The sequence below is a fragment of the Ochlerotatus camptorhynchus genome, unplaced genomic scaffold, assembly GCF_037179485.1.
Source record: "Ochlerotatus camptorhynchus isolate MF236.1 unplaced genomic scaffold, CSIRO-AGI_Acam_v1.1 ptg000007l, whole genome shotgun sequence".
In the NCBI taxonomy this organism is placed as follows: Eukaryota; Metazoa; Arthropoda; class Insecta; order Diptera; family Culicidae; genus Ochlerotatus; species Ochlerotatus camptorhynchus.
The window spans coordinates 3,237,571-3,263,683 of NW_027040499.1; the positions used below are offsets into that span (position 1 = coordinate 3,237,571).

Genomic DNA, 26,113 nt, shown 5'->3' on the forward strand with positions numbered 1-26,113 from the left:
TACAATCAGTTTTAAGTTCGTTTAGTTTGTTATTTTTCTAGATCAGTTTAGTTTGTTTAGTAATGTTCCTTTTTTTACGAGATGACTATCAACTATGACAGTCAAGATCGCCCAATACTAGACAGTATACACTACAATATGTCTGATTGGATAGCTTTTTCACTGTTTCACGATTCACAACACAAAATATGCTCTAATTAGACGATTATCGCAACGAACTGCACTTTCCACTAACAACCAGTACAATATTACAGGTATACCGAACGGAAAAAAAAACGAATAACGATAGCCCGTGTGATAAAAAATCGACAAATTTAGCAGCGCACAATCACGACGATGTGAATCTCCAAAACCACAAAAGTGATCATGTACAAAATAAAAAGAAGTGGTCCTAAATGAGAACCCTGGGGTACCCCAGGGGTGACTGAAATTGGTTCTGAAAGTTTATTTTGAAAGCGGACTATTTGTTTACGATGCGTTAGGTATGATTGAAGCCAATTCAAAAGTCCAGGCTCCATTCCTATTTTCTGCAATTTGAGGATTAATAATGGTATGTCGATGCAGTCAAATGCATTACTGAAGTCGGTGTATCTGTCTACTGTGCTACTGTCCAACGCTTTAAGAATGAAAGATACATATTCTAGAAGCTTACAGGTAGTTGAGCGACCTTTAAAAAAGCCGTGCTGTTTATTTGTAATTAGATTTTTCACCTGCTGAAAAATAATGCCGTTTACGATTGATTCCAAAAGTTTTGGAATGCAAGAAATAATAGCAATTCCACGGTAAGTTCGAATGTCTGATTTTGCACCTGATTTGAAAATAGGTACCAAATAAGATGATTTCCAAATTTCCATTTCTATTTTTCAGAGACATGTTGAAAAGACGCTCTAGAGGAAAGGCGAGTTCTTCAGAAAGGTTTTTCAAAAATATGGGTGCGATGCCGTCAGGTCCAGACCCTTTCGACGCGTTTAAGTTTTTTAGTGCATTGAGGACTTCATGTTGAGAAAGTTGGTTGACAGAGATGTTTTTAGAAATTTCAGGAATGAATGCAAAGAAATCGCGGTCACGATCTTCTTCGGAAAATGTGGTGTATAATTCTTGGAAGAAATTTGCAAAGAGACTGCAAATTTCAGAAGAATTCTCACCTACATTTGCATCCAAATTCAATCGCGAAGGAAAATTGCTGCTTTTTAATTTCGTGTTTACATAATTAAAAAAGTTCTTAGGACATGACTTGACTTCATTTTAGACTTTGCGGTTATAGCCCTCTTATGCAGAGTTGATGGCTGTATTTAATTGGTTGCATAAGTTGTGATAGTTTCGCAAATTGGTTTCAGTTTTTTTTTTTGTATAGTTTATGAGCTTTCTGTTTTTCATTCTTCAAATTTTTCAGTTGTGGATTGAACCATGCGGGTAGTTTATTGTTTTGTGTTCGTCTTCTTTTTTTAATGGTACAGTTCCTAAAATTAGGGTTTGAAGATTTGACTGAAATTTTTCTACTTCAGTATCGACATTTCCTTCAATACTTATTAAATTATGCCAATTTATTGGCACTTCCTCGTATTCCCAGTCGCTGGAGGAAGAAGAATTTTGTACGAAGATTGAGTATTCAATTGCTGTGTGAAACACTTCATTTTTCCATAAAGGTGCTAATGATGTATACACACAGAAGTCTTCAGTACAATTTGTAAATAAAAGGTCTAAATATGAGATTTGTTGATTTTTTACATGGTTTATTTGATTAAGACCAAAATAAGATATTTTGTCGAATAATATTTGTAATGTTTCGTCTTCACCTACGACTGGGAGTAAAAATGATTCATTTTCAATGTCTGTAATAAAGTCTGTGTTTCGTTGATTGAAGTCGCCATAAATGTGCAGTTTTACTTCTGGTTCCATATTTGACATTATAGTTTCAACAATTTGAAAAAAAAAATAGTTCAAAAGACTGATGCAAAATTTGACTTTTTCGCTCCACAGTGCTTAAATTGTTTCAAATCGGGTCCTGATAAGCCTCCCAAAGGTACAACTCATTTGGTTAGAAACAGACTTCGCACAAGCCATTTGAAGTTTGCATGTAAATTACTATGGCCAATCTCAACTTTTTGTTCATTGCCTTCTGGTCTTTTTCCATATTGAGCTGCGAAACAGTTCGATAACCATTCTTATAGAAAATTTTCTCAGCTACAACTTTGCTCTAGATCGTTTCTATGTGAAACGAGACAGGAAAAAGTTATTAATTATTTAAGAGATTGGTAAACTTATGACATGATCAAGCAGCTGCTCTGTAGGCAACACTGTATTTTGCAGTGTGACATAGTAGCCATGATTTTTGTGTCCTATTCAACGCCCCAGAAACACCAATGTTGCCTGCTGAGCAGTTGATTGAGCATGATCATAAGACATCAGCGCATTGAACCATTGATAACTTTCGATCCTTGCATTTAATCAAAAAGTGATCTTCAGCGAAGTTGTAGCTGGGAAAATTTCCTACAAGTACAGTTAAAAGCTTTTGAAGCAGACCGATATGGTGAATTATTAGATAGACATGAACAAAAATCTTGGTTTAACCATAGTAATTCCCATACAAACTCGATCTCAGTTTCTCACCAAATGGGTTCAAATTTTGAGAGGTTAGTTAGGATCCGATTTGGAATCGTTTAAGTATTGTGGAGCGAAAATTTCAAATTTTGCATCACTCTCGTGGGCATGTTCAGGTGGAAAATACACCGAAGAAAAAAATGTGTATTTCACCGGAAATAAGTCCTTTGACCCAGACATTTTCGAATTCCTTGTGCTTATTAGTTATGATTTCTTCAGAAATAAAGTCAGCATTGATGGCAATGAGCACTCCACCACCCGACTTTTTATTACAGAGTCGAAAATTCCTGTCGTGCCGGAATACATTAAAAATGTTTCCAAAGAATTTCTTCGCTTCTGACGCTTTCGTCCCAGCTTCCAAGTTCCAAGAATTATTTGAAAAGAAGAAGATAGAATGTTCTGGTGGATTTATTTCATTTTAGCTGGGCTTTTCATGCGATTGAAATTTCGGCAATACACCAAAATTTCAGTCGCATTCTGTTGAGGAAATGAAGAGATTTTTGGAGGGTCTGTATTACTTACATTAGCAGGGTCTACCTCATGTAGAGTGTCGTCATTAGATAATAATAACTCCCTTGCATGGGAATAGTGGTCGTTACTTCCTTTAGTAGAGTGCATTAGTGCCGTTGACAATTTGGAGGACTGTAAAATTTGCGAGCGGCCTCCCTAGTTTGCTGCAGTCGTTGTGTGCGTTCACTAAGGCTGTGAACCATTTGCCGAATTAAATTTAACTCATGGTTAAAAGTGACATTTCGAAAGTTATTTTCTATGTTCGAAAATTCATGTGCTGTCGATCGACCGGTTTTCGAGAAGAGCTCAGCTACAGTTGTCAAAATTTAACTTCTTGTCTATCAGAAGTAACCACGCTCGGATAGCAGCGTTAATCGATAACTTTTCATCTGTCAAATTTTAACCAAAAGTTAAAATAATCCACCAAATGGTTCAGAGCCTAAGTAGGGACGCGCGGTGTTTACGAGTATGATGTATCATGTAGCGCTTGATGTCTTTGTTTCGGCACTCCTGGGCATCTTCGGACAATTGTCAGATCGGAACAAGAAACGACGATATTATTTGTGATCTATGCAGCAAAATTTTATGAACAGATACTGGAAGGTAAGGCTTGTACTCGAAAAAAATGCACCATTTTTATCCGATTGTAACTATTTTATCCGTGGGTAAAAATTGATGAAAATCTGGGTAAAACTAGTTTGGAGTGAATTGTTTACATGTGCAAAATTTCATAACAATCGGTTAAGTGGTTATTGAGATGTTATCGAAACAAGAAGAAAATCGCCGGAGAATTTTGCGCGCCGTCATGGAAAATCTGACTGCGACCATGAGATGGATCGGAAGACAACTGGGAATCACCCATACAACCAACAATCAATACGAAACTAACGATTTTAAATTGACTCACCACTTTAGTAGCCTATTGGTCCCAAGCAAACGATTAACGTACCCTATTCTAGTTGAAATTCTATTACTACACTATGTTTGTTTTGATTCGCTATGAAAGTTTGACAGATAACATCAGGGGTGTGTGGATTCATGCAGAACATGCAGGGGTGAGTGAAATAGCTTGGGACTGCTTGGGACCGTTGTTCTGGTACTGAGTGAGCCAAAAATAATAATGATTTTCTTCGGGACCCAGTGGTCTTAGAGTTACGTCTATGATACAACTGTGTCTCAGGTGGTAAAATCGCTTAAGGAGTCCCAGACGACCGAGCGGTGGGCTGGAAGTGGAAGAAAATCGAAGACAGCAGACCCTGTGAAGGCCCGGAAGGTGTTGGATTATTTCAAGCGTAATCCAAACCTTTCGATTCGCGACGCGGCTCGAAGTGCTCCGCCTGGTTCGTTCAGCAAACCATGAAACGAGCTGGTCTTCATGTATTCAAGGTCCGGAAGGCACCGAACTGGTGTGATCAACAAAACACGGCGGCCAAATCCCGCGCTAGGAAGCTGTATCGAGAGTGGTTAACGAAACCGATGTGTGTGGTCATCGATGACGAAACCTACATCAAGGCAGATGCAAAGCAGATACCGAGGCTGGAGTTCTACGTTGCCAAATCACGGTTTGATATTCCGGAAGACATAAGGACGAAGAAAGTGGACAAATTCGCCAAAAAATACTTGCTATGGCAGGCCAATGCGGTAAACTGAGTAAACCGTACATCACAATGGGTACCATCAACAGCGAAATTTACCGCTCCGAGTGCCTCCAGAAGCGTCTGTTGCCCTTCCTGCGGTCCCACGGAGGCGAGACATTATTTTGGCCGGACCTGGCATCATGCCATTACGCGTGATCGACGTTGGATTGGTACAGAGACAATAACGTTGTTTTTGTACCAAAAACCGCCAACCCCTCAAATTCATCAGAGATTCGTCCGGTCGAAAGATTTTGGGCCATAATGAAGGCCAAAGTTCGAAAATCGTCCAAGGTGTTTAAGAACGAGCTGGAGTTGAAGAAAGAATGGATGAAAGCGACCAAAAATGTCGGCTCCACCATTGCACACAATGTAAAGAGGGGTCTTAAGGGAAAGGTGCGGGCTTTCAGCGATGGAAAGGGAATTGAATAAAGTAATTATGCCGAAGCATAATCCATATGTATTAGTTCATTCCCTGAAAGTTTCAAGAAAATCCGACTTAAAATAAATTGGCGAACACTTTTGTCTGGTGCATTTTTTTCCAGTACAGGCCTTAATACCACGGATAGTTGTCAATCAATCTTTTCGCTGTTTCATAGCAATATTCTTCAAACTTGGTAGTGTCGATCTCTAATCCCGATGAAAATGCTTCAAGAATTGATTTGCATCTGTATAATAGAGAACCATCTATGCCTGTAATTGACGCTGACTTTTCCCAATTCTGGAAGTAACGACGAGCACTATTGCCGTCGTTAGACGTTCCGGCTCCACCCGAACGAGGTTGGCCTACAATTAGACCGATTGCAATTCGGAATCGTTTCTGAATAGGGGAAATGGCTCTAATGTTGGCCTATGGATCTAAGATTGGGCCCATCGCTTAAAAATCTGATATTTATCAATTTTATCTAGATGAACGCGTCATTGGGACGGTAATAATGGATATTTTTGGTCGCTGTTGAAAATTTATTCGATTGCTGAATTTATGTATGAGCTGACATTACATCCATTTCCCCTGCTCTTTTTCCTTTGCATTATTTTTGCGTGATCGGATTTGAAAAGGATAGGTCTACTAGGTAATTTTCTACAGTGTTTTTTCCGTGATGCAATTTGATGTGGGACACCCTTTAACCATTTAGCATCCTACATTTAACCCGGAATCTCTTTCACCAAGCATTATTCTTTTCACTAGAATTCCTAAAAAAAAAGAACCTCACAATCCAAAAGGAAGGAAATCGAGAGAGAGAGAGAGAGCGATAAAAAGGATACGCTTAGTTATTCTTTCTTCCCAGAAGCATTCTTTCGAATGCAAGGCCGTGCGTCTCCATCAAATGGAACGGAAAGCTCCGTCGTAATGGTGTTTCGTCTTGCGTCCACAATTGTTACCGATCCCATCAAGTGACATAACGTCAAGAGCTTCTGTTGCCAGCCTAGGGCCCAGGAGAATGCAGAGCAAACCCCAAATAGAAATGCTTCCAGGGATATTAAAGTGAGCAGCACAAAGTTATTTTCTTCATTCCTTCAACACACATCCACTTCTAGACGTTGAGGAAGTGGTCCTGGTCTGAAGCAGGCACTACACGGGCAAAATTTTTGTTAATTCTCAAAAGTATTGACAATCATTCATATTGACGCAAATATTCGGGTTTCAATATTTGCCCTCATTTTCCCCTGCTTTTTGACTACAGCAGTAGATGGGACCTGATCCGGGGCATCTATTGCCAGGAAAGTTGTCATTTGACTCGAAACAGTTCATCGGATACATCCAATTTAATGCTGAATTGATGACCCATCAAAATTATGATTGAAAATATTGACTTAAAAATAATGATTGACAATACTTCAGTCGTGTAGGGTACACTGAAAGGGGCCTTTAAACGCAGGCAAAAGAACATAAGAATTCCATAAGAAACACTTATGAATTTTAGCCACATGAAATCAGTATGAATTTCATTGATTTGTCTTATTAAAAATAATATTGACAAAACAATAATAAATTGGAGCAGACTGGAACCAAATCATGAACGTTGAGCTTACGGGGCCCCTGTGTTGACCACTCGTCTTTCAACGCTCGGGTAGATGAAATGATTAAAGGCGTATAAGAGCTACACACTTAGAAATACATAACGTGACGGAATCCATCTTTGACATAAAGGATGAGACGTAAACAAACATGTCATGTAAAATTAAGTGCTCTGAGACTGAAAAGTTCGTTACTCGACGAAAAGTACGTTTGATTGAGCTGAATTTCGCGTCTATTATGACTCAATTTTATGTCAAAATTGACGCTCGTATATGTCAGTCTCATTTACATGGTTTTTTCTAAGTGTGTACCTCATGTTACCCGAAAATCATTCATAAGTCACGCTTTTGAAATTCATATGTGTTGTTCATAAGTCGAGCCTTATGAAATTCTTAAGTCTATTTGCCTCCGTGTAGGGATTTATTGTGCGGGCCAAAAGAAGCTTTTCGGCGCCAGGATATTTTTTGAAGATGTCTTCGCTCAATGTCATGGAGAACAGGTGCGGATATTGCAAATTCACATTGCCGGACCTGTTCTCTAGGACATTGCTCTTCGCATACTTACCTGCTGCTGCTTCGTTTCGCAACGTCTCAATGCTTCCTGAAAGGAGAAACACTTTATGCGAATGCGAAGGAAATGAGACACCGGCTGTTGTTGGACCGAATATCGGTATGGTTTCGGGTTGCAAAGGTGACAAGGTATTCCCAAGGCGGTGGAATGCAGGCTATGGGATAGTTCGATTAAATTCATGTTTGCGGTTTAGTCTTTTTGGGCTATTGTAAAAGCCAGAATGGGAAACAATAGTGAAAATAAATTGTTTTATGCAATCGATAATTGAACCCATAAAACGTTTCATTTTTTCCCTAAACGAAGCAGGGGTACCGTGTGGAAACGAAATCCGTACACCTAAGAAATTAATCCACTTTTTGTAAGAGGTGTACGGATTTCGTTCCCTACTGTAACTCTACCTGATACCTTTGAATTAAAGCTTTTAGATGAAAATGTTCGTGCCTCATTGGCCAAGATCTCTCGTGCTACACGACAATGCTGCCGATACGCTGTCCTCCTCCAGAATTACGCTCTATGGCGTGCCGGGTATATGTATAATAGTTTAACAGCACCAACAGCCGGTTGGGAGCGTGGCGTCAATAAATTTAATATCATTTAAGCTTGTTGTTTTTACACCCTGTTCGTAAACACATTGCTGATCCCATTCTGTGTAATAAAATATTCGCTCATATCTGGCTGACTGGGATACAGCACCTCACTGCCGCACGCTCTGCACGGCATCGGAGATGGCAGCTGTCATTAAACCTAGAACATCAATTGGCGTTTTGGTGGTATCGCTAGAGATGCTCAAATTGGAAATAATGAAGACAAGTCTGCTTATTTGCGGTGCAGACTCCCCTCGATAATCATTATTCCGGAATCTTCAAAATCCATCTCCCAATAATTTATTTATTTATTTATTTATTGTAGTTCATCTGACAGTAGTTGTTCTAATGAATAAAACTTAGATAATACAAAAAGCAACAGATAAATAGATTACAAAAATTTTCACAAACTTCTCAATTGGTTTCGAAATTGGTTCGATGTTTCTCCGAATTCAAATGCTTCTTCCACAGCGGAGAATGCCCGAATCATCGCAGACATTGGCTCATTGTAGGATCTAAGCAACCATTGGTTTTGTAACAACCTTAAAGCATGAGAATAAATATTTATTATCAGTTGTACCTCGGACCGAACCAGGCGTTTCTACATTTTGGCGACGAGCGATAAAAGTTACCCACGGATTTGGACACTCCACCCCAGAAAATTTTACTCGGACCCCCGTGAGATGGCTTGGCCTATGGAGAGTACTTGTGATAAAGCAGATTTTCGAGAGAGTTTGCAGTGGAAAATTCTAATGTACCAAACCTGAAATCATTTCCGTGGATAGAAAATTCTTAGGGATGATTTTACCTGAGAAAATTGAATTTCAATTTCTCCCGTAAACCCGGAATTTAACATCCTAAGAAATAGAGGCAGTTCAGGGTATTTTTTTTTTTCGGAATGAAAATCCTAATCGCTTAGGGATGATTCTCACTAAAACAATTTTGTTGATGACGTGAGACCCGGTGATTCTGGAAAATTCTAAACAAAATACGCGGAACCCATAGCAACGGGATGAAGTACGCAGTGAAATATGTAAAAAGTATCATTATGTGGAACCCAATGTTTCATGGGATGCAGTACGCAGAAGTTCCTAATGTGAAAGAAAGCGGAACCTTTCGTTTGGAATGAAGTACGCAGGAAAATATGAGATATTTTAAGCGGAATCCGACGTTTAAGGATGTAGTACGCAGTAAATCTGAACTTAGAGAATGTTAAATGCGGAACCCAACATTTGGGATGAAGTACGCAGAGTGATACTGTGTATATGTATTTCAGTGCGGAACCTGAGTTTTGTGTAGTACGCAGATCACATGAATTTTGATAAAAATACGTCACAGACGTAGTGTAGCTCGTAAAGTACCTTAAAATGCGTGTTTTCTAGGTAAACCAGTTGATCCCCCCGTTTGCCGAAGATGCCGACGGACCAGTGTCTGCCCGCTGGGAGAAGTGGCGTGAACATTTTGAAGCATACCTAGCATGGAAGGACGTTGACAATCAGGACGAAAAATTCAAATCCCTGATGATGTTCGGTGGACCAGACATCCGGAAAGTGGTCAAGCAAGTTCATGTTGACGAATCACACGCTATGTAGAACCGGTACCACATTGCCATGTCAATGTTGGACGATTACTTTGTACCAAGACTCTCGAAAACGTTCGAACGTCAGAAGTTCCGCGAGATGAAACCAGCTGTACGTGAAAAGTTTGACACTTTTGTCATCAGACTGAAAAAGCAGGCAGCCTACTGTGATTTTGGAGATCAGCTGGAAAGCATGGTAGCTGACCAAATTATTACAACTACAACGGATGTGAGTCTGAAGAGGAAGTGCCTGGAAAAAGACTTTAACTTCAAGGAGATCGTAGCGATCGGTCGTACCCACGAGTCTGTTCAAATACAGATGAGCGATTTGGACAATCGGAACGGAAACTTACAAAAAGTCAGCGCTGTCGAAACGGAGGCCAATGAAGAGTCAATTTTGAAGGTACGCTCCAAACTCGGAGGACCAAGGCGGTTCAGATGTTTCCGATGCAATGGCAGACATGATTCGAAAGATCCATCGTGTCCAGCCAAATCACTCGAATGCAGAAGTTGTGATCAAGTGGGACACTTTTCCCGCTGCTGTTTTCTAAAAAGGAAGAAGACCAACGGACAACCGTCCCAGTACAATCGTTTCGGAGCTTCCCGTAAACAAAAGCGATTCGTACGAGAAGTATCTGTAGATGGAACCGAGCGCAACTCAGATGTAGTTGATCTTTTCCATCTAGGAGCAGGAAAGAAGCTGGTTCCAGTATCTGTTGGAGGAGTTTGTTTGAAGTTCGTGATTGACACAGGAGCAGACGAAGACGTTTTAAGCGAAGCGGATTGGGCTACGATGAAACGCGTTGGGTTTGAAGCATACTCTATCAGGAGAGGAAGCAGCAAAGTATTCAATGCTTATGGGATAAATACACCGTTGAAAGTGCTTGGTGAAGTCGACGCAGAAGCTATGATCGACGGTCGGAGTACCGACACTACGTTCTACGTGATCCAGAATGGGAAATGCTCGCTTCTCTCAGGTGACACAGCAGTCAAACTTGGATTGGTGAAATTTTTGCAAGCAGTGAATGATGAATCGTTCCCACATATGGATGGTAAGCAATAATTTATACAGGTAAATTTAAATAAATCTATTCTAAACTTCACATGTGTACAGGTATTGTTGCTAATATCAAAGTCGATAAAACTGTAACTCCAGTCCGCCAAAGCCTTCGTCGCATACCATTTCCTCTTGAAGAATTGACCTTGAAAAAACTTCGGGAGCTAGAGAAGCAGGACATCATTGAACGTGTCAATGAAGCTTATGAATGGGTCTCTCCAATGTTAGTAAAGCGTAAAAGCTTCGATGAGGTCAGACTTATTGTAGATCTCCGGGAGGCTAACAAAGCAATAGTTAGAGAAGTCCATCCCCTTCCAACACTCGAGCAAATAACGAAGAAAATCGGAGGAAATCAAATTTTCACTAAACTTGACATTCGACAAGCTTTCCATCAAGTTCTTCTTCGAGAAGATTGTCGATACATCACCACCTTCATTTCCCCCCTTGGTTTATTCCGTTATAAAAGGCTCATGTTTGGACTTTCTGCTGCTCCTGAGTTGTTTCAAAAAGTTATGGAGACGATTTTTGCTGATCTTCCATGGCTTATTATTTTCATCGATGACATTCTGATCCCCGCTAGAAACGAATCTGAGCTTCGTGAAAGAACTTTGATGGTGTATAACAGATTGAAGTAGTACAAGACACTACTGAATGCTGACAAAGTTATCACAGGCGCTAGGGAAATAGACTTCTTGGGTTATCACATTTCTACACAAGGAATTTCAATTTCTCAAGAAAAACTGGAAGCTATCGAAAAATTACAAGTCCCCAAGTCCGCAGAAGCAGTTCGAAGTCTGCTTGGTTTGGTTAATTTCGTTCATCGACATGTTCCAATTATGGCAACCATTACACACCCCCTAAATCAGCTCACAAGGAAAGGCATAAACTTCGAATGGAAACCAGTACACCAACAAGCATTCGAGCAAATTAAGATGATTCTACTTAACAAAAATACCCTTGGATTTTATAATGTTGACGATGAAACTTATGTTATTGCCGATGGGAGTTCTGTTGGCCTTGGTGCTGTTTTGGTACAGAAAGGGAAAGATAATCGCAATCGTGTGATCTGTTATGCGTCTAAAACTCTCACTCCGACAGAACAGAAGTATGCGCAGACTGAGCGAGAAGCTTTAGCATTAGTATGGGCTTGTGAAAAGTTTCACTATTATCTTTACGGGAAGTTTTTCCATCTGGTTACGGACCATAAGCCGTTAGTCGTGATTTTTGGAGATCGTCTGAAGCCGTCACCAAGGATTGAACGATGGAAGTTGCGCCTGATGTCCTACGATTTCAAAGTAATGTACCGTAAAGGAAAGAATAACATCGCTGACCCAGGGGGCGACCCTGGCGTAGTGGTTAGCATCCATACCTCTCACGCCAAAGTCACGAGTTCAAATCTCACCCCCGGACAAGTCACGAATGACCCAAGAGCGTTAAAGTGACTATAATAAAAAAAAAAAAAAAAAAAAAAAAAAAAAAATCGCTGACCCGCTGTCACGACTCTGCCAATCTGTACCAGATAATGGACCAAGCTTTGATGACGAATCAGAAAGAATCGTACGAATGATAGCAAGTGATGCTTGCCCGTTGGCAATAACCCTTCAGGAAATTGTAACTGCCACAAACTCAGATGAAGAACTGCAAGAACTGATTAAATGGTTACCGTACCCTTCTCGACGTTGGCCTAGAACATTAATGCGTTATGCAAAAATGTCGGGATGCTTCACCAGTGATGGACATTTATTGATGAAAGATCAAAGAATTGTAATTCCTCGAATCCTACAAACCCAAATTTTGAAGCTTGCACACGAACCTCACCTTGGAATTGCAGCAATGAAACGTCGACTACGATCTAAAGTATGGTGGACTAGGATGGACTCTATGGTAGAGAAATTCGTCCAATCTTGCACAGGATGTACGCTTGTATCAGAACCTGATACACTTCCTATAACAAGAACCGAGATGCCTAACGGACCGTGGAAGAAAATAGCGGTGGATTTCATGGAAATTCCTGGCGGTTACCATTTGCTTGTAGCGACAGACTACTACTCCCGGTACGTTGAAGTTGCTATACTTACTTCAATGACAGCAAAAGTAACAGTCACTAAAATGAGGGAAATTTTTGCAAGGTTCGGCTATCCTATTGAAGTTGTTTGCGATAATGGTCAGCCATTTTCTTCAGCAGAATTCTTGAATTTTTGTCAGACAAATGCAATCTCAATCAAGCATACAGTTCCTTATGCAGCTTTTCAAAATGGATTGGTCGAGAGGCAAAACAGAACTTTATTGAAGACCTTGAAAATAAGCTGTACTATGGGACGTAATTGGCGGTATGATCTACAAGATTTTCTTCACTCTTACCGAGCAACACCTCACAGCATAACAAAGTTTTCACCGTCGGAATTGATGTTTGGGTGGAACATTCGGGATAAAATACCAGGAAACTCAAGACCAGTCAATGAAACTGAAGCAAGAGAAAACGATAGGAAGGCGAAAGAAAAAGGAAGAATGTATGCGGATTCAAAAAGGAGAGCTAAGCAATGCAATATCGATGTTGGAGATTATGTGATTGTGAAAAAATTTGTCAAGAAAAATAAGCTAACAACCACTTTCAACCCCGAACCTCATCTTGTGATACAACGCGACGGATCACGGCTCCACTTGAAGAACATTAAAAGCAGTGTGATCTCCAATCGACACGTGAACCACACCAAACGAATCCTAAATGCGAATCCCATGATGAAACAGGAGAATGACGCAGATAATCATAAAACCTCTGAGGGCACACAAGAAGAAGATGACATGGGACCAGCCATTCCAACTGCTGCTGAACGTACTACGAATCCAACGGAACAACCCTCTACCAGCCAAACTACTACGGAACCTCAGATGGTCTCACGATGCGATGGTCGAAAACGCCCTTTTGAGACTAGCCGAGCTACCAGCAAGCGCTCGAAACATGTACCTAAATACTTAGCAGATTACAAACTTTGAATATATTAAATTTTTTAAATATTAAACGTAAGGAGGGAATGTAGGATCAAGCAACCATTGGTTTTGTAACAACCTTAAAGCATGAGTATAAATATTTATTATCAGTTGTACCTCGGACCGAACCAGGCGTTTCTACACTCATGGTATCCATATTCAGTTCGATGGAATCTCGGTTGTAGTAAGGATGTTGGCCGCAACATCCTTTGAGGAACACGGAAGTTTAAAGCAGTGAAAGCAGTTGAGGCCAGTCCACATCGCCATTTAAAAGTTTCGCTACAAATAAGGCTTGTTTCATTTTTCTTCTGTGTTCCAATGTATCCAGGTCCAATAGCATGCATCGGTCTGCATAAAGTGGTAAATTCATTGGATCGCGCCACGGCAGACTGCGCAAAGCCAACCTCAAAAGTCTTTTCTGAACACGTTCTATTCGGAGATTCCACACTAGCTCATATGGAGACCAGACCACAGAACCGTTCTCAAGCATGGGCCGAACTAAAGATCAATATAGTGCCTTCAAGCAGTGAGGGTCTTTGAAATCTCGTGCAATCTTCGAAATAAATCCCAGTTGACGATTCGCCTTAGAGATGATCGAGGAATAGTGAAGATTGAAGGTCAACTTATTGCAACGGCACCAATCCACAAACAAATCTAGCAGAACTTGAAGACGATGGCAATCCTCAATCGAGTGAACTATGACGTACAGCTTAAGATCATCTGCATAAACGAGCTTGCATTTAGCTCCCAACAAGGTTTTTTTTATTTTAACTAGATCATTTATTTGGAAGGCTCAATCGCTTTAGCTTTACGGTGCCGATAGTTCATTGTTCTTTGTTTGTAACAAAATTCACTTAATTCTATGTCTAGTAGGAGTTGGGCCGAATACTCGCGGCTTACTCAAGGTTAGAGAGGTACATTGTCGAAGGATAGGATCAGGGGAGGAGCTTGGAGGCAAGGTTTCGTTGTCTCATCAGAGCGTTGTCGCCAGTATGAACGGTAGTGCGGTTCTAGTTTCGTCAGGAGTTCGACCGGCTATGGTGACCAGTGGGCGACGATGAGACTCATCGAGACGGGGGGACAAGACAAACAAAAACTAATAAAGAGAGACAAAAGACAAAGGAATTAAATCCTTATACTAGACAATTGAAGAAACACATAAACCGACTGTATATACCAGATATCGCGAGTTCCCAACACGTCTCTGATAGGAACATAGGGTTGTCTTCCAAGGGCCTCGAGGGTATTCAAAAGTCGCTCTCTGGCGGCGTCATTATCCGTACATTGCCAAACTGCGTGATCGATGTCATCGTAACCGTTTCCACACCGACAGATGTTGCTGTCCACGAGGTTTATTCTATTGAGATGAGCATCTAGCGAGTAGTGGTTGGACATAAGTCTACTCATCACGCGAATGAAGTCACGACTTAAGTCCAAGCCTTTAAACCACGCTCTCGACGAAACATTAGGAATAATTAAATGTAACCACCGTCCAAGATTTCCATTGTCCCAATCGGTTTGCCAACTCGAAAGGGTACTCTGACGCACTAAATGGTAAAATTCATCGTGTGACATTTGCCTGTCATAAAATTCGCCTTCCTGCGCGCCCACCTTTGCGAGAGAGTCCGCCTTCTCATTGCCTGGGATTAAGCAATGTGAGGGGACCCATACAAAGGTAATCATATATGATCTTTCGACCAGCACACTCATCTGCTCTCTTACCTTTGAAAGGAAATAAGATGAGTGCCTACCTTGTTTCATCAACCGAATAGCCTCGATCGAACTGAGACTATACGAGAAGATGAAGTAAGGGTCTGCGGGCATGTTGGAAATCATCCCCAATGCGAAGTTGATTGCTGCCAGCTCAGTAACATAAACAGAACAAGGTTCCTGAAGTTTGCGGAAGGCGCTAGAGTTTTCATTGAAGACACCGAAGCCAGTGGATCCATTGAGACGTGACCCGTCTGTAAAATATCTTTTCACGCAATTGACGTGTTGGTACTTTTCAGTAAAAATACGCGGGATAATAATAGGTCGAAGTTCATCGGGAATCCCATGAGTTGCTTGTTTCATGGTCAGATCATATTCAATTGAGGAACTGCGGTTGACAAATAACGGTCTGGAGTGTAACAAGGAAGACACATATCTGACGATATGTAGTGGTGGTGGATTCTCATAAATCGAGATTGTCTTTTTCTCTCACATATTATCAAATTTTGCATCAGTAGTAGACAACAGAATAAGGGAATAATATTTTTTTTGACAAGGTCTACATGTTCAAATAGTTTTATTGAACTCTGAGAGGGTGCTGCCAATTCCAAATACGATTTGGCGAGAAATGCATCATGAGCCCTTTTCATATGAAATTCTCGATTAATCAAAGTGAACTTAAGTGCTGGTTAGACAAAATTGAATCACAAATTGAGCTTCATTGGATTCTGAGATGATTTTGAGCTTCACTGGTTTAGTTTTGTGTGAAAATGGCAAATCACAAAAAAAATCAGTTCAGACATGAAAAAGTTTTTGTAAGAAAAACTTTTTTTCCTTAAAAGTGCCCATCTCGCGATGTATGGACGGATGGTAGTAAACATAATTACCTATCTTGAGGCAAAGTTTCATCTAAATCAATATTTTTTTGAAAAAAATCGGCAGAAAAAGTTTCGCCCTTCTCAAATGTTAGTCTAGATAAATTTTGGTAAAACTAAGTATGCAAAGTGGCATATTTAGCCAAGGTCCACACATCCAGAAAGCTTCATTGAAATCTGAGAGGGTGCTGCCAGCTCCGAATACGATTTGGCGCGAAATGCGTCAGAAGCGCTCCTAGCAAACCCCTTTTTCTACGTTTATCCGTAGGACGAAGAAAATCTAATGGCGTTTCAATGTGTTAGGACGGAATTGAAACTCGTAGGACGAATTTAGAATCTAGAAACAGTATTAGGTTTTGAACAATATCTCAACAATTTGTGACTCTTTATCAAATCCAAAGGTGGAATCAAAGGAAAGGCGAATAAATTTAAAAGTCATCTTTGACAGAAATGTTCAATTTTTTGTTCAAACCCGTTCAAAAAAGAGAGGTAAAGCGCGGGTTGTTCTTAGTAGGACGGAAATTAGATCAAAAACCCTACGGAAATCTCACGCTAGTGAATCAAACAACTATTTTTTTTTCATTTCGCGCATCTAAAGCTACACTGAAAATGTATTTTCGTTATTTCTCTGAAAACCGTTTCGTAAAAATGAATATCGTACATACAACACATATTATCAATATTACGCCTTATTCGTATAATATACAAATACATCTTCGTACAATCAAACCAACAACTGCGCTTATTGTCTCCTAAAGTGCTGATTATGTGTTGGAGATGGGATATATTTTTTTTTAGAAATATTGTCGGTTTGACCAATACATGCAAGCTACCACAATAAATCATCGCGGTGGTTCTATGTTAGAGAAAAAAAATACATGCAAGCAGCAGAAAAAGCAAGAGAAATCGAAGTACCACTGCATGAGTGCTTCTTATTGCCTTTAGCTTTACCTATTCTAGTAGCACCGATAGAGCGATGGTTAAAGCACAGATCTGACTATCGCAAGGTACATAAGTCGAGTCCTGTCTAAAGCCTATTTTTATTTTTTTGTCATATTTATTCCTTCCAATGATGAAGTTATTTTTACCCATCCTCATCAACACACCCCACATTTTTCGGTTTCCACAACCAACACTTGTGGACCGCTGGTTGGGTGTAGTGATAGCGAGTGTGGCAGTTCTAACAAAACTAGCTTCATACAATGTACAAATCCATTTCGTTGCAGAAAACAACGAATAAATTCGTAGAACAAACGAGTGATTTCGTTGTTTAAACGAAATTTTATTTTCAGTGTATATTCTCCCATCGCGTTGTATCTTTTGCAGGAACTCTACAGAATCTTCATCAATCTTCTTTCCATCTACAAGCACATCTATCGACTGCAAAAGGCAATCTTCTCTAAATTTTCTGCATTTTCTTGGCTTAGACTGACTACACATAACAATGGTTGCTCTACCGTAATTGATCAGAACCAGTGAAATTGCACAATGAATCATCTGAATGGAAGTGATTGTTTTATGAGGTTTTATGAGTCAAACACACTCTTTACCCCCTCTTTTTGTTACTTGCAAGTACAACATATCATTATATCATCTAATGATTTCATAATCCCAAAAAACATTTTTTTATAATGAAGTAATGAAATTGGGTTGTTAGCGGAATGCTAAATAAAACAGCAAAAAAGGTTATCTTCCATTTAATTCCACTTAAGTTCCGCAATGCAAATTATATAATCGCATCATTCCATTGATTGGGCTATTTTTTGCATAGTTTGTTTTGTACGATTTTTCAGAAAATAAATTCCGTGTTCTAAGATATCGACAAGGTGTGTAAAAGTTTAATTGTGCGAGAATTTCTGCCGAATCTATGCGCAACGACTAGTTTGAGATCATCAGTTTTTACACATTGATGATGATTTCTAGTCCCAAGCATCGTCTATTGGTTTTCTGTGTAATTACAGCTGATCTGGCAATCAAGGTTGCTTCCACTCACTTGCTATAAAAAAATAAAACAGCAAAAAAGGTTATCTTCCATTTAATTCCACTTAATTAATTTTGGTATCCATGACAGATACGTATTTCGACTACAATGTGCAGTCTTCATCAGTGTCATTCCCACTAAAGAACTTATCAAAATCTAACCCCCTTAAGTACTCATCCCCTAGGTAAAAAAAGTCAAGATCATAGGTATAAAAATGAAACTACAATGTGTTGAATCGGAACCTACCTAACTAATAAAAACCAAAGATTTAAGTAAGCTAAAGGAGAAAAATCTATAAAACTCTCTAAAAAGGAAAATCCCCAAAGGCTTGGTAGCCATCATAATGAAGTAATGAAATTGGGTTGTTCCGATTCAACACATTGTAGTTTCATTTTTATACCTATGATCTTGACTTTTTTTACCTAGGGGATGAGTACTTAAGGGGGTTAGATTTTGATAAGTTCTTTAGTGGGAATGACACTGATGAAGACTGCACATTGTAGTCGAAATACGTATCTGTCATGGATACCAAAATTAATTAAGTGGAATTAAATGGAAGATAACCTTTTTTGCTGTTTTATTTTTTTATAGCAAGTGAGTGGAAGCAACCTTGATTGCCAGATCAGCTGTAATTACACAGAAAACCAATAGACGATGCTTGGGACTAGAAATCATCATCAATGTGTAAAAACTGATGATCTCAAACTAGTCGTTGCGCATAGATTCGGCAGAAATTCTCGCACAATTAAACTTTTACACACCTTGTCGATATCTTAGAACACGGAATTTATTTTCTGAAAAATCGTACAAAACAAACTATGCAAAAAATAGCCCAATCAATGGAATGATGCGATTATATAATTTGCATTGCGGAACTATTGACATCATTATGTCCAAGCAGCAAATAAAAACTAAGCTAAAACAGAATAGAATTAATCGCGGAATTCCAGAGCATCATCGTCCTATGATTGCTCCGTCATTATACGCTGCAAAGTTTGGCCATGTTGATTCTGCAAAAACGTTTTTCACAGATGGATCCCTAAAGGGTGATACGGTCAAAATTTGGTCAATATCAACTTGACGTATTTCTTTCAATTTTGCATTTAAAAAACCTGAACACCCCTCATTTTGAAGGTGTGTGTGTGTAGAATGTTGCTCCTATTTTGATTTTGGAATTCACTCTTCAGTTGTCAAAATGCCGTCCAAGCAAGAAGAGCAGCGTATCAAAATTTTGCTCACGCATCGCGAAAATCCGAGCTACTCGCACGCAAAGGTTGGCAAAATCGCTAAAAGTTGCCAAATCAACCGTTACAAATGTAATTAAAGTGTTTGGGGAACGTTTGTCGACAGCCAGGAAGTCTGGATCGGGGGGAAATCGAAAACCGGAAGCCGCTGAGACGACAAAGAGAGTTGCCGGTAGTTTCAAGCGAAACCCTAACCTCTCTCTCCGAGATGCCGCAAATAAGCTGGGTGTATCGTCTACAACCGTGCATCGAGCCAAAAAACGAGCCGGACTATCGACTTACAAGAAGGTAGTGACTCCAAATCGCGATGATAAACAAAATACGACGGCCAAAGCGCGATCCCGGAGGCTGTACACGACGATGCTGACGAAGTTTGACTGCGTGGTAATGGACGACGAAACCTACGTCAAAGCCGACTACAAGCAGCTTCCGGGCCAGGAGTTTTATACGGCAAAAGGAAGGGGAAAGGAAGCAGATGTTTTCAAGCACATGAAACTGTCAAAGTTCGCAAAGAAATATCTGGTTTGGCAAGCCATCTGTACCTGTGGCTTGAAAAGCAGCATTTTCATAGCTTCCGGGACTGTCAACCAAGAAATTTACGTGAAAGAGTGTTTGAATAAACGTCTGCTGCCTTTCCTGAAGAAACACGGTTGTTCCGTACTGTTTTGGCCGGATTTGGCATCTTGCCATTACGGTAAAAAGGCCATGGAGTGGTACGCCGCCAACAACGTGCAGGTGGTTCCCAAGGACAAGAACCCTCCCAACACGCCAGAGCTCCGCCCAATTGAGAAATACTGGGCTATTGTCAAGCGGAACCTAAAGAAGACCAAAAAAACTGCTAAGGGCGAGCAGCAGTTCAAGGCAAACTGGCTTTCTGCGGCGAAGAAGGTGGACAAGGTGGCTGTACAAAATCTGATGGCAGGGGTCAAGCGTAAGGCCCAGCAATTCGGATTTGGAAAAGCGGAAGCCTAACTGAATATTTTTCCTGAATTTTATACTAATTGAACTTGAAAAAGAAATTTAATTTGATTTTTTAAATAAACGATTTCACCGATTTACACGCGTTTTCCCTTGACCAAATTTTGACCGTATCACCCTTTAATAGAGGAGTCCGCTGGTTTTGGTATATTTAATGAATTTCATAGCGCCTCTCGAAAACTTGAAGCTCCTTGTTCTGTGTATGTGGCTGAACTGGCAGCAATTCACTACACTTTGGAAACTATTGCTTCACTTCTTCCACACCACTACATTAAACGCAATCTCACCACAGTTTGGTGAGATTTGCAGTTGGTGAGTTTTGTTAGCTTGATATTCCGAGCTGCGATATCACAGCTTTCAAAATCAACCGCAGTTGTTTGCTTGTTGATTTTTGTCTACGAAAATCAAGCGGGATCTTGGGCGTTGGTGAGATTTGATTTTTTGATATTTTCCCAACATAACTGATTTGTTGATTTCCTATAGATTTCGAAATTGAACGAAGACGTTTCCCTGATGATGAGAAGATCTAAGAAGGGAAGTTTGCCGTCTCTCTCTTCTTCGTGAGTAAATTTGATGTCCTTGTGAACGTTGCTTATGGCCTCAAATTTTTTTTGATAAATCTTCCCTTTTGACAATGCTAAAAATGTCATCCACGTTCCTATACCAACACTTGGGCAACACATTCCTATCCTCCAGAATATTTTCTAGGCTATGATTGTCCACAGGAGCACCTTTAGTAGTAATGCATCATTTCGATCTTTGATGACAAAGTATAGTTTGAAATCGTCAGCATAAGACAGCTTCAGGCAACGGATCGAAAAGTGAAAGTCATTCAGATACAATAAAAATATGAACGGTCCCGTGATGACTGCCTTGAGGTACACCAGAAGAAACAGCGAACGGTTGAGAAAAAGGATCTCCAATCTTCACTGACATATGTCGACCGGTGAGGTATGAGCTAAGCCAATCAAGAAGGGAACCGTGAAAACCAAGTAGCTCTAGTTTGGCCACTGCAATCTCGTGATTGATTTTATCAAAAGCAGCAGAAAGATCGGTGTAGATAGCATCCACTTGATGACCTCTTTCCATTTCGCGTATGATTGATGATGTGTATTGAACGAGATTTGTAGTGGTCGATCTTCTTCTTCTTCGCATTTCAAGCTTATTGCCTATCGCATATTAGCTTATTGCGTGCTCTCAACTTAGTGTTCTAGATGCACTTCCACAGTTATTAATTGAAAGCTTTCGATGCCTGTACCATTTTTGCATTGATATGATTGTGTGGCAAGTTCAATCATACTTCTATGCCCAGGGAAGTCGAGAAATTTTCCAACCCGAAAAATTCCTAGACCGGAACTGGAATCGAACCCAGCCGCCTCCAGCATGGTCTTGCTTTGTAGCTGCGCCTTTACCGACTGAGCTAAGGGAAGCCCCACGGTCGACCTCTTCGGCATAAAACCGTGTTGTTCCGTCGCGATGTAACTAGATCATGCGTGTTTTAAACAATCTAGCACAAATAGTTCAAAAAGTTTTGAGACTGCACATAAAGCAGCGATACCACGGTAGTTGGACACCGACTGCTTAATGCCTTTTTTGAAGACAGGGAAAACAAAAGAATCCTTCCAGCAGTCGGAAAGATCCCAGAACCTAAAGAGAGGTTGAAGATGGATGCTAAAGGTGCGGCCAGCCCTCCAATATAGTTCTTAATAACCGCATCATGAGTCGAAATAGGCGGATGCGGCCCAACAGCAGAAAGTACGGGAACATCACTTACGGCGGCTACGATGTGCTCGTTAGGTAAATTTTCTTTGACGAAGACACTGCTGAATTGGGACATGAACAGATCAGCGATTCCCTCCGTATCTGATTCTTCTTGATCCGTATTGTACATTGTAGAAGGCAAGCCCGATTCCTTCCGTTGATCGTTCACATGATTCCAGAAGCTCTTGGGATTTGCTTTGAGCTTAGTTTGTAGATGGTGCTGATGGGCTTTATAAAGCTGTTTGTTGAGCCGCTTGTACTGTTTGTTAACGAGGTTGTACCAACAATAAATACGAAATACGATTTTAAATTGGCTCACTACTTGACTAGCCTATTGGTCCCAAACAAATCGATTAACGAACCCCATTCTGGTATAAATTCCAGTACTACACTATGTTTGTTTTGATTCGCTATGAAAGTTTGACAGATAAAATGAGGGGTTAGTGGATTTTCCTATGTTTCGAGGGGTGAATCGATTAGCTTGGGACCGAAGATAGTACCAGTGCTGAGCCAAAAAGTTGAGCATGTTTCCTCGGGACCTACTAGTCTTAGAGTTACCTCTATGGTTGTACTTCCTCTTCGATGCATCCGTTCGAAGTTTACAAAATGTCTTCAAGGCAGCTCGTTTGGTCCAAGGAGGGTTACTAGATATGGGTGGAGTTGTCATGGGTACAAACTGGTTGATCGCATACACTACAATATTCGAGAAAATTGAAGAAGCAGCATTCGCGTCACGATCTCAGATTTCATCGTCCCAGCTGATGTTTTCGAAAAAGGTTGCCATTCCCTCGAAGTCAGTCCTACGGTAGTCATGCGATACGCTGTCCACGGTTACCCGAAAAGTGCAAGCCTGATATATGTAAGTGTAATGATAACTGTTGGGGCGACCCCGGCGTAGTGGTTAACATCCATACCTCTCACACCAAAGTCACGAGTTCAAATCTCACCCCCCGGACAAGTCTCGAATGACCCAAGAGTGTTAAAGTGACTATAAAAAAAAAATGATAACTGCAGAGGTGAATGGTGTCTACAACGTTTAACTAGTGGTTCGGGTGCCTCTTGAACAGAGCAAGTAGAGGCGAGTTCATGGCTGAGGAAACATAGATCAAGCAGTCTATGGTTTTCATTGGAGATCCCGTTTCGTTGCAGAAGATCAGCAGTATTGTAGCAATCTAGGAGAGATGCTATTAGAGGTGTTATGTATGAGACATTAGAGCGAGGATGAAAGAACCCTGTTTCATTCGATGACCAGTTGACTGAAGCAAGATTGAAATCACCAACAACAGGGATTTCGTCAGTCACATTCATCTTGGATACAACCCAAAAAAGTGAATCAATGTGTTGATCGATCAACTCAGAATCGCCAAGTCGATCCGGGGGTAAATACAACACGCAAATGAAAACCACTTTCAACAGTAGGGTAACAGCCACCCACACCTGTTCGATACCTGAGCTATTAGGTGGATGAAGTAACCGAGAGTTAAAAGTAGAACGAACTGCTAGCAAGACACCACCACCGAAAACTTTGGGGCTAGTAGCTCGAGAACGATCAGTGCGATAGACCGTAAAATCCGAACTAAATATTTGCTTAGAATGTGTGTTGCTGTTCAACCAAGTTTCGGTGAAGGCGTACATATCATAACAAGCATCCGAGCAGGCCAATTTGATCTCAGCTACAGTTGTATTCATGCCTCCATCGTTTTGGTAATACAGCAATATTTCAGCTCCCTGAATCCTCCCAAGTAGCAATTCAGTAACCATTTAGCATACACTCTGATTTATGATGGTTTTATAACGGCAATGAACAATCCACTTAGTTTAAATATAACATTTTAAAGTGTGAAACATTCCTGCTTAGTAATTCAGCTTTTTGCTGTTTTAATAACCTTTTATAGTCTGGCAAGAAAGTCAAAAACTGTCTTGTTTTTAAAATAAATTTAAAACAGTTATCAATCCCTCCTTAAAACTGTTCTATAATTCAAGCATAAACGTCATTAGCAATTGTTTATTAATGTCATTATAAAATACTTTATAAACGTGCTCTATCATTATAAAAGCAACCATAAAACTATTAGGTTTTGCATTAGAGAAAAAAGCATTTATTGTTGCTTTTTAGCCTTTTTAAAAAGCATCATTAACTCCCCAATTACTTTGTTTACAAATTGAGCTTAAAAGATGGTTCCTCATAGTTACTAAATGCCAAATCTATGACAAGGAAATCTCGAAGGGTAGACGAAGTAGGATGAAAAAATCAAGTCAATTTCAGATAAATTTACTTCTTTAGAAGAACCAGCACACCACCAACGACTGACCATCTGTCGGAGAAGAGCAAAGTGAGCGGGCCCTCGAACTCATAAAACATTGTCTAAAGTTGAAAAACATACCAGCCTTCTCCAGATCTTGCGATGAAAATCGAAATAACAACCGACAGCAAACCACTGAAACTGTTAGTTAGCGAAGATCAGCTGGTTTCCGATCCAAAGCAGCGATTTTATTCGGCGAAAGACTCTTCGAAAATTTTATTCAACCGTACATCTCTGCATCATTGGATGGTGCACTTCTGTAACCATCCGGAAGAAGGAGATCTTTTTCGGGAACGATTGCGCTTCCAGCTGTTCGAAATGCGAAATGTTGTAAAACAGTACAGCAAACTATCTGAGTAACTGCTCACAATCCATCGGGAGAAAACCGCCTGGAAGAATCCTGGATCTCACAGCGCAACTATCGAAAGATAAACAAACTTTGACGTTTAACTTTCTGCAGGCAACTTTGCCTCCATAAATGCTGCCATTAATCTGAACGGTTTAGGATCAAGCAAAATGGCTTTAGATAAATACAATTCAGCCTGCAAGTTTTCTTCATAAAAGCCATTTTAAAACCTTATTAATTTTTTAAGGAATTCTTGAAAGCAAAACAACTTTTTCACAAATGACCCATGAAAATCAACTTTTATGCCACCGCCATGTTACAATTAGTTTGCTTATTTTTTTACAATCTTCGATTTTCAATCTATGTTGCCTTGGATATAACTATATTTTGGTAAATTTAGCAATGAGCAAACATTTAAATGCGAAAATCATTTAAAAAAATGTCGGCTAAACTCGATCTGAAGAATATATTTTTTTTTTCAATGTTAAATAATTGGTCAAATCGTCGTTTTACGAGAGTGGACTTGATTTTTTCGATGTTTTCACGTACATTTTCACATAAAATTGAATATGGCATTTAAAACTAGATTGTAATAAATTTGGATTTTCAACAATATTTTTATACGATCAGTTTCTATTTTAATTATTTTGATAAGATCGGATTCATAAATCCTTTTCTATCTTGATTGATACTTTCCTAGTGGATTCAGCATGCGGCTAGGGGAAATGGCTCGAAAAGGGTTTTTATTGTTGCTAAATAGCTTTTATTGTAGCTTTCAAATGGTTTTGAATGCGTTCGTCATACAACCTTTTGCAGTAAATCAATCTTGACGAGTTTCGAGAATACACCCTTCAGAACCTTCTCCAGGGTGGGCCAACTAGACATATTCTAGTCTTAATGAGGTTTTGGTGGATGCATTAATGACAAAATAGCCTTGACCAGGGTTTTATGAATGTTGTTTTATAGTTGCTTTGTAGGATTTCATAAAACTTAAAATGTTACTTGGGCTGGATGCGTTACGGTTGTCATTAGAGTCATTATGGTGGGGAATGACTGAAATTGTCGATGGACTATGTACGGATGTGTAGTGATCATTTCCCGCTTCGGCAGGACATGTACTGTTCGTGCAATTACCTGAGAAACCAAGCTCAGTAACTTGAGCATTGCAATCAGAGTCATCCTGGTGAGAAGCGGCTGAAACTGCGAAAGGAATTTCTACGGCAGTGTAGTGATCATAGTTGTTTGGAACGAGAGTCACGCACTTGGCATATATTGCCCACAGTGGCTCACAACGAGCAACTGAATCCGATCAGTAGCGGTATGACTTCTTCCTCCTTCTTCGGTGAATCAACGACTCATGAGGGCAGTCTTG

The 26,113-nt window shown here is 40.0% G+C and overlaps 1 protein-coding gene and 1 pseudogene across 3 annotated transcripts in view; one reads left to right on the top strand and one right to left on the bottom strand.

Annotated features, from left to right (window-relative positions):
* Adcy8 (adenylyl cyclase 78C) overlaps window positions 1–26,113 on the bottom strand; it is a 339,012-nt gene that overhangs the window by 229,865 nt on the left and 83,034 nt on the right. The window lies entirely within an intron of this gene.
* Window positions 9,440–10,691, top strand: LOC135697379 (uncharacterized; annotated as a pseudogene).